The 9,452-nt window shown below is 34.8% G+C and overlaps 1 protein-coding gene across 1 annotated transcript in view; it reads right to left on the bottom strand.

The window, feature by feature from the left end:
• pasha (partner of drosha) overlaps window positions 1-9,287 on the bottom strand; it is a 63,894-nt gene extending 54,607 nt beyond the window's left edge. Inside the window, exon 1 of the mRNA XM_069823736.1 lies at window positions 9,130-9,287. The gene's annotated coding sequence lies outside the window, so the exon portion shown is untranslated. The remainder of the gene's footprint in view (window positions 1-9,129) is intronic.
• Between the last annotated feature and the right edge of the window lie 165 nt (window positions 9,288-9,452).

Below are 9,452 nucleotides of genomic sequence, written 5' to 3' on the forward strand. Positions count from 1 at the left end.
ACACGCACGCATGCACGCACACACAATCTTCAATTAATAATGCTAATGTAATTTGAAAGTTTGTAAGTAGGAAGGTGCAAGAATTCAGAATTTGGAATGGTACTTAACTATAATTTATTCTCATCGCATATCGTATCACACAGATATTTATTGATTACGCAACTGGAAAATTTGCAATCTTAAAAAGGTAATTATCTAGAAATGTCAAAACATGTAATATTACCTATGTAATGGGGCATGTTGAAATATATACTGTTAAAAAAAAAACGCGCACGCGCACGCGCATGCGCACGCACACGCACACACACACAGGCCACTGCCATGTTATGAAATGGCAACATATAAAAGAGAACAACCACTATGATGTTCACAGTCGAAAATAAATTTTTTGGTAATGACTGTTACACGGAAGTACTGCTGCAAGCTATTACTCCATGCAATTCCATCAGATTTGTTGTTATAACATGACCTGCAGTTGGTAGATGGCAGCATAGTGAAATTGATAAAAGTTGTTGTCTTGAAAGTGCATTAGGCTGACCAATCTGTTATAATATTATGTGATCAGGAACACAGTATATAGTACAACCTTTAAATTTTTTTATAAAAATTCAGTTACATGACTTTGATTGAGTTGGTCTTCGATTGACAGTGGTTCAGTTAACGGAGATTTTACTGTATTATAAAGATTTTAATCAAACTTCGTCAGATTTCTAATAAATAGAAAGAATATATTTCTACCAACAGGCTATACAGTACTAAAATTTCATTCCAGCAATACGTAAGCCACAATAGCTTACGTATTAATATTCTTCTGTAGCTTACTGTAGTCAGAAAGTAGGAAATGACATATTATAATGCCATCCATACCAGTAAAGTTTCTGAAAGTTTCATGTATGGAAAAAATAAAAATTGTCATTTGGATATGTACATAGCTTATAACACATTCCATTAGCTGTCAAGTATTTAAATATTACAACACAAAAATTTAGGTCATGCAATGTATTTTAATGAAACTACGTGCATAATAGATCTATCACTGCTTATCCTCAAATATACACAAAATTAGTTTACACCTCATTCATTAGACTACAAAACATTCATACAATCATTTTCACCACCAGCAAATAACAGGTATTCACACACTGACTGGTTGTTCTGAAGTTAAAATAAAAATTTCCTTTGCATTAATCTTTCTCGTCAAAATTTACTGAGCATTAATTACATTCTAATAGTTTAACGTGAATTCCTATCTCCTTGGCACTTACAAAGCACCCATACAATCTTGCAAACAATATTATAAATAATGAATTAATAAAATACACTACACACTCGATTCCCTTATTCCTATGACTCTTTTGCTAACATTATGTATTAGTCCAGCAGCATGAAAGAAATTGAAGTCTTAAAAAACTCAAGCATCACAAAAACATTTTTAGGTGCCATGGCAACCTGGTGCCCGGGATTTTTCAATCCCTGTATCAAATACCTTACTATAATAATACCGGACAGCATCAGTTCTGCGCTCGAACGACGCTGGTACTGCTACCTAGGCAGCCAGTGTGGAGATACTCGTGAAACAAGCTGTAATCAACTGCAATGTATATTGTTGCTGGGCTAGTTAATAGTTTTATTAATTAGTGCTGTGTTAAAATGTCAGGGTGTATATGTGCTGTTTATAACTGCTACAATTACAGCATTACAAATTGCTCCAAATCGTACTTTCCATTTCCGAGAGTTCATAAAATGTGAGTCAATAAAATTCTTTAGTAGGCCTAATGCCTTTGTCTCTGTGTTGATACATCAATAAAAATTAGCTTTTTTATTTGGGCCTAATAAATGAATAGAAGTTAAAATATAATGGAAATTTTAAGGTTTTAGCAAATTAAATTTTATTGTTGTCCACATGCCTTTACTAATTATTATTACAAGCATCAGATTACTACCATTTTTATCTTCGCAGTTGTCAGCAATGGGTATATAAAGCATTATTGTAAATTCATTCTTAATGTCAGAATTAATTTTGTCTCATTAAAGCGAAGAAAAAATACGCAACAATTAATTACGGAAAATAATATGAAGCATGCAATATTTCGCATATTATGCAGCTTTGATATAAAATAATGTTACATTAAATATGGTAGTATTCAACATTGTCTCGTATATTATTCCACATTAGTACCTCACGTTTTAAACAATAGTCTGATTTCCGCTATGTTAATATTTGTATTTGTGGACATAATTCCACAATGCTCTGCTAGATGTCAAGTCCGTGATATTTTGCACTCACGTAAATGCTGCTAGTATACAGCTGTCCGGTATTATTTTAGTAAGGTATTTGCCTGTATATATTTAGATATTTCTTTTCGACATGATCATTTTGCATTTCTGTAAAAGTTTTCCTTTTTGCCATAATGTAGTAATAGTGGAGACAAATCCATCATAGTTGGCACTTCTGAAGAAGTGCAACGGTTCTTTTTTCGAGTCTGAACTGCAATTTTATAATTTGTACAGAAACTTGTATGTTCCCTTACTGTCACTTTTGTAATTAATTATAGAAATAAAGTTGTTTCCTCCAGGATGTTATATCTTATGGCTTAGCAGTTTTTTCAGCAACATTTCTAAGGAGTTCATGATCTTGTTTCAAATTATCTAGATCTTTTGTCCAGAAACATTTAAATTTATTTACTTTTTCACGTGGGATCCATTCTCCCCCCACTATTTATCAGAAGATGACTGAATTTCTTTAAGATCATATGAAGTTCTGTAGGTTCTCTTTCTAGCATTTCGTTTAATGATTTTTCAAATTCTGTCCAATTTGTCTTCTTGAAGTGCCATGATGGCTTTATATACAATGGTATTTTTATTATTACTATTATTATTATTATTACTGCTATTACTACCACGATATTACTCTCGGACAATTCTTATGCCATCCTTTCACCAAATATGAAGAATGTTTTCGATCAATTTCGTGATAAATTAAAAACTGTACTGGATCTAAAGATCTCAGCATGGCTGATTATCTTAATATCTATAAGATAAATGTATTCATGACGCCTTTAAAGAAATGAAGTTTTCTCACTTATGATGGTGTCATACATCCTCACACCATCACCATTGCCTTTTATGGCAGACAGAGATTTCCCTGCAAAAGCTTTGCTCCAAGTTTCCATTACATAAAATTACGTCCATCTGATTCAAACATATTACAGCTACTTTCTTTCATCAGCAAATGAAATTCTTACTGGGATTTTCAAATCCTTTTTCACATATTTTTTTTTTCTCTGAACTCAATTCTACAGTATTGCCTGAATTGCTTCGTCACTAGTATTTTTATGTAAATGTCATTCTAGTTCAGCAAGTTTTACTGCTCCTAGTTTTCTTATTTCTGAAAATTCGTCACTGAGTTCAACTTCAACTCCCACACTCCCCCAGCATAATTATTTTTTTGGAGTTTCTCTTTATTTTATTAATAAACTTATTCCCCCTTCTCCTCTCTTATACATTTCAACAATTTTCTCAGAAAGATTTTACCTTCCTAACATGACTAAATTATGGCTTTCTACTGTATGAATACTCATTGCAAAATCAAAATTAAACAGAGCTATCATTTTAAAATAATTCCATGCTTTTAATGATAGGATACAAGAAACATGTCACTTTATTTGTAAAATATGTACTTTTATCATTTCATGACTATAATATTTCATTAAATTAACCTGATCTAAATTTTACTAATGTATGTTGACATAAGTTTGTGAAATTGTTAAAAAAAAAAATGGTAATTATGTATATAGGAAACAGCCATGGGTTGCATTGTTACCTGTACCTGCGTTATCAAGTATCCGACCATCACCGGCCAACATGTTTGTCATATATATATATATATATATATATATACATACACACACGAGTATTTATGTCTGTATTTGTGCATATGAATATCTCATACAAAGCACAAGAGTATTTCACAAGTTTCTGTACTTATTTGACTCCTTTCCACAAAAAGAGTCCAAGGCATTTACTTTCAAAATGGGCGATATTTTTCCCCATTAAGCACACTCCTCTGTTTTGTCATAATATGATCATCTATCACAATATTCCCTATCAGACAAATGATTTTTCCTTTCTAAGTAATTCTACAAATCACTATGCTTTCTCACAAACTTTGGGAAAACTAACCCACTTACAAATAATGTATTTACATACCCATTCACACTCTGCTTTTGATGTAAACTCTTTTGTGTCTCACAGCATACCGTTACTGAGTTAGCGATATCGGTACAGACCCGGAAGCAAAATTTGAGCCACCTGAATCTTTCACGTTCCAGTTATAACATACTAAGCATGCTCAATAAGCACTGAGCATGCACAGTGTTTTATACAAGGGCTATTCATAAAGTAACTTCCATTTTCTTATAGTATGCGTAACAACAGAGACAATGGCGCAGCTCTTGCGGTGAAGTATATCTTGAAGCAGTACGCGTCGAGCAGCGGTAGAGTCAAGGTCGTGTCTTTGTTCCTCTCTGAGCCACTTGCTGTTAAAATGTGTGCTGCAATCGCAAGTCCTGCTAGGTGTGAGGTACATTCTGTAATAAGATTTCTTGTGGCCAAAAACTGTAAAGTTAGTGAAATCCATCGCCAACTTTGTGAACTTTATGGGCCAGATGTAATGAGTGAAGGTGGTGTAAGACAATGGTGCCGTATGTTCAAAAATGGGCAAACCAATGTTCATGATGAAGAGAGAAGTGGTCGACCGAGTAACATGAATGCAGATCTGATTCGTTTGGTTCACGAAAGGGTTAGAGCAAACCGCAGGTTCATCATGTCGGAGCTTAGTGAGGATTCTGCACAGATTAGTCGTACTCTTCTGTACAAAGTGATTACCGAAGATTTGGGCTACCGGAAACTTTCTGCCAGATGGGTGACTAAACTTCTTTCTGAGGAACAAAAGGTTCAGCAGATGGAAGCAGAACTGTCCTTTCTTGAGTACTACGAAAGAGAAGGTGATGCTTTTCTCGATCAGATGTGTCAGGAGATGAGACTTGGGTGCGGTATGTGAATACAGAAACAAAGCTTCAATCAATGCAGTGGGGCCATACTCACTCCCCGAAAAAACCCACAAAGTGTCGTCAAACACTTTCCACGAGAAAACTCATGGCAGTTGTCTTCTGGGACAGAAAAGGAATTTTGCTAGTGGAGTTCTTGGAGAGGAATGCCACAATTAATGCTGAGCGTTACTGTAACACACTAACAAACTTGAAAAGGGCCATTCAAAACAAACGTCGTGACATGTTGAACTCTGGGGTGATTTTCCTGCGTGACAACACCCGGGCGCATACGGCGCATCGTACTGCGACCAAACTGCAAGAGTTCAACTGGGAAGTATTGGATCATCCTCCCTATAGCCCAGATTTGGCGCCTAGCGATTACCATCTCTTCATGCACATGAAGACGTGGCTTGGCTTGAAGCGCTTTGACGATGACGAAGAGTTGAAAACCAGCATCGTAGGTTGGCTTCAGTCACAGGCGCCCGAATTCTACGATTGCGGAATTTCGAAGCTCGTCAAACGCTATGACAAATGTCTCAATGTGACTGAAAACTATGTGGAAAAATAAATTAGAGTGTATACTTTCAAACATATTGTAACCCAATTCTGTGACATCACTCACAGGTTTGTAAAAAATAAATGGAAGTTACTTTATGAATAGCCCTCGTAACTGGAACTTGGAAAATTCAGGTGGCCCAAATTTTGCCGTGTCATATTTTCTTGCGAATTTATTCATTTACAGGATATATCCTTTACACTTATTAGAAATATTGCCCTGAATCAATGATCATATCTCCAATTTCATGTATTATAGATATTTTATTCACTATAAAACAAATACATGTTTTGGCTTCGTCAAAAATTTCTTAGAATATTACAACTATAAACCTAACTTTTACAATTTTTATAAAAAGTGGCAAGTCACGAGACTACAGCACAACACTGGTGAGAACAGACGTGTGAGCACAATCCTCTGACTAGTCAAGTAGAGGTCATTGGCCTGAGAGAGACCTTGGTACAAAAAAGTGAAGTTACCGGAAGTGAAGATGGAAAAGTGGGTACAGCAGAAGATGATAAAGTAAGTGAAATAAGGAGAGAGGAAGTGAAGAACTGTAGAGGAATGAATCAAAAGAAAGTACTAACGAAGAACCAGACTTCAAAAATCTTAAGACTAAGCTAGAAAGCATCAGTGAGAAGATAAAGAGGAGTTGATTTATTTATAACTGGCACTACAGCCAATTGAGGGGTCAGACCGCCTCCAATACTTGTAGCCATTCTGAGTCTCCTCCAGCACCTAACTCCAATCTTCCTTAATCTTCCTCCACACCTTGCAACCACCTAAGCCTGGGTCTCCATCTGCTCCCCATTTGTTCTATTCACAAACTGTCCATGTATAGTTCTAGGTCCATATATCTTTCTAAGAATCTTTCTTTCCCATATTCCCAGCAATTTTCATTGTCTTTTGTTAATGTTCAGGTTTCATTTGTGTATACTACCACTGGTCATATTATAGTTCTATAAACTATTTTTTAGTATATCTAGGTAAGGCATTGAAGAGGGATTGATAGTAGATAATAATAAATTTGAAGAAGAAAATGAGTGGCTATGGAAATGAGAAAAAGGAATGTAATAATTTTCGGTGTTGAAGAAATGGGTTGGAGACAGTATGTGACATGTGTAAAATGATATTCAATTTAGAATTGAGGGAAGAACATATCAACAGTGCATACAGATTAGGCAAAGGTTCTAATAGACCTAACATAGTGAGTTTTAAGAATTTACAAGAATCAGGAAAGTCATTCCGAATAACCTAACAAGCCTCAGTGGTAGATTATATGCAACTAAAGATCATTTTTTACCACTGTTAGACAAAACTAAAAAAATTCAGGAGCCATCCCCTTTATTTTCGGGAGCTCACACATGCAATGAGAAAACCATTCAAGCTAAGATGATACATTTAATGAAATATATTAAACAATATTAAGTATCTATGCAATGCAAATACACTGTCTCAGAGATGCTCTGTGCTCTCCACTAAAGCTACAAATGAAACAAAATTAATCTAAGAACTATATTCGAATTTCTTCCTACAACCACTTTTGTTAATATTATGTATTAGTCGTAGTGACATAAAAAAATTCGAAGTTTTACACAATTTTGAACTCAATAAACAATAAAATTCGGGCACCACATAATTTTTAGTCGCCATGGCTACATGCTGCAGGGAATTTGTCTACCCCTGATTTTTTCAATAAGTAAAACGGGACTGTACTTTAGATTTGAGTGAAGGTTGGAATTAACAAATGAAAAAAACTAAATTCGGCAGCACAAACTTAAAATAAAACAAATTATGAGTGTGTGCTTTACACATTAGATGAATGAGTGTAAACATTTTAAGTGTTTCAAATGAAGAATTTTTCCTTCTTTCTCATAAAATACATGTTCTTCTTTCTTAATGAAGTGCTGGTAACCTTATTCTTCCATTAGAGCACTGATCTCCAAGAACCTAGCTTTGTTTTGTTTCCGCATGTTCACTGAACAGCAGGCCTAAACTATATAGTAGGGCCAGTTGCCGCTGATCTATACTCCATACATACCTACACTGTTGTGGATAACTTGGAGACTTCAGGTAACCAAACGCAGGACTCTAGTCATAACCCATATACAGTAGCATGATGAGGTTGAATGTAAAGGCTCCTCTAATTTAAGATCTAGTGGTTAAAACTTTAAACAAATCACTTCAAACAAACTCTCAACTGAAGTGCGATCGAATCCCAACTCTGGCAAAGATAGCAAAATAAAAATTGATATTAAGTTCAGAGAAACTATAGATTAAGATGCAAGTAGGGAGAAGGAGAGAAGGAAAGGAAGAAGAAAAGCAGAAGAGATGAAAAGAATTAAGAGGTAAAGAGAATTAATTTTTCTATTTGTCATTTTGTTCGTACTTCTGCTTTTTCTCACAGATGTCCAGAAGTCCCTGTCGAAACACCTACTTCCCATGCCTCCCGTTAGTGTGTGTTGTTGCTTGCCTGTTGCTATCTACAGTTACCAAAAAATAATGAAATGATTTCAAAATACCGTGTGAATACTTATTATGTCTTATTGCACTATTGAATTCTTTATTTTTGGTGCAAGGAATATCTTTTTTTTTTTTTTCGCATGTATTTATTTATTTTTCTATCTTTGTACTATCAATAAATGCATGTTTTATTTTTTTAAGTGGCACAGTCTTTGTATGTAAGTACTTATGCGGAATTACGAATAGCAGTAAATCATGACAAAATAAATGTCGACGCAAGAGCCAGTTAGGCCTCCGTGTTAAACAGAAAAAAGCCTCGCGAGCAAAAGTATCCATTGTATTTTACTGTAGCAAGTAAACAAACCGTGACTATAGGTCATATTGAAAATATTTTACCACAGTATATTACGAAATAGTATGAATGGAGTAATGTCAATTGCAAATATGTTTCTACACAGTAGAGAGTGTGCGATATCTCTAGGCATTATCGCTTATAAAATATAATGGTTTAGTACTATCGTTTTATAAATACACAATACTACGGTTTTCTGAGATGTAATAGCTTCTATCTTGTTCCTTACCACAACACAACTCCACCTGATCCTCGGTGAATGAAGTAGCCTTCACTTGGGGCTAGATCCCCCACTCCCACCAATGACACCAAAGTCCAACCTGTTTATTTTATATCTGATTGGACATTTGCATTGGCAGCAGCAGGGATAACCAACCATAAACCACAACTATGAAGTTGGGTGGTGGTGGTAGAGTAGTATATAAATTTAAAAAGATGTATAAAATTGCAATGTCAAGAGTTCTTATAAAGAGAGAGAGCACATTTAAGACACACCAACCCCCTCCTTAATAGAACTGCTGCATTGCATAATGCATCATGGCACATATCGTTGATGAATGCCTCCAATTCTCACATTTTAAAAATAAAATTAACTATAAATAACCTTAAAGTGTGTAAGTTATGAACTTATTCTATTATCAACCAGCACCGCATATAATAATGCATAAATTATACCTGTATCTTACTAAATTAATTAGTGTACTCACTTATACACAAATTAAATACATAAATACCGATCAAATGTTTGTAAATTATACTGTAATTACTAATTATATCGCCAAACTACCCTGCTACCATCAAAAATTAACAGACAACCCCTTCACAAACAAACACGACGGACACCATCGATCACAGTGACCAGCAATGCTGCCAATATTGATTCATGAAAAGCAACCAAGAAGCAGTACTGGAGGCTCTGTCAATGGAAAGAAAAATATTTTTGTCATTCCAAGAAGCAAAAAATCCGCTTAATTCCTATACTGGAAATGATAAACTTTTAAAAATTCCCCGACAGATGAATGTTAAAAAC

This window comes from Periplaneta americana, chromosome 1 (assembly GCF_040183065.1).
Source record: "Periplaneta americana isolate PAMFEO1 chromosome 1, P.americana_PAMFEO1_priV1, whole genome shotgun sequence".
NCBI lineage: Eukaryota > Metazoa > Arthropoda > Insecta > Blattodea > Blattidae > Periplaneta > Periplaneta americana.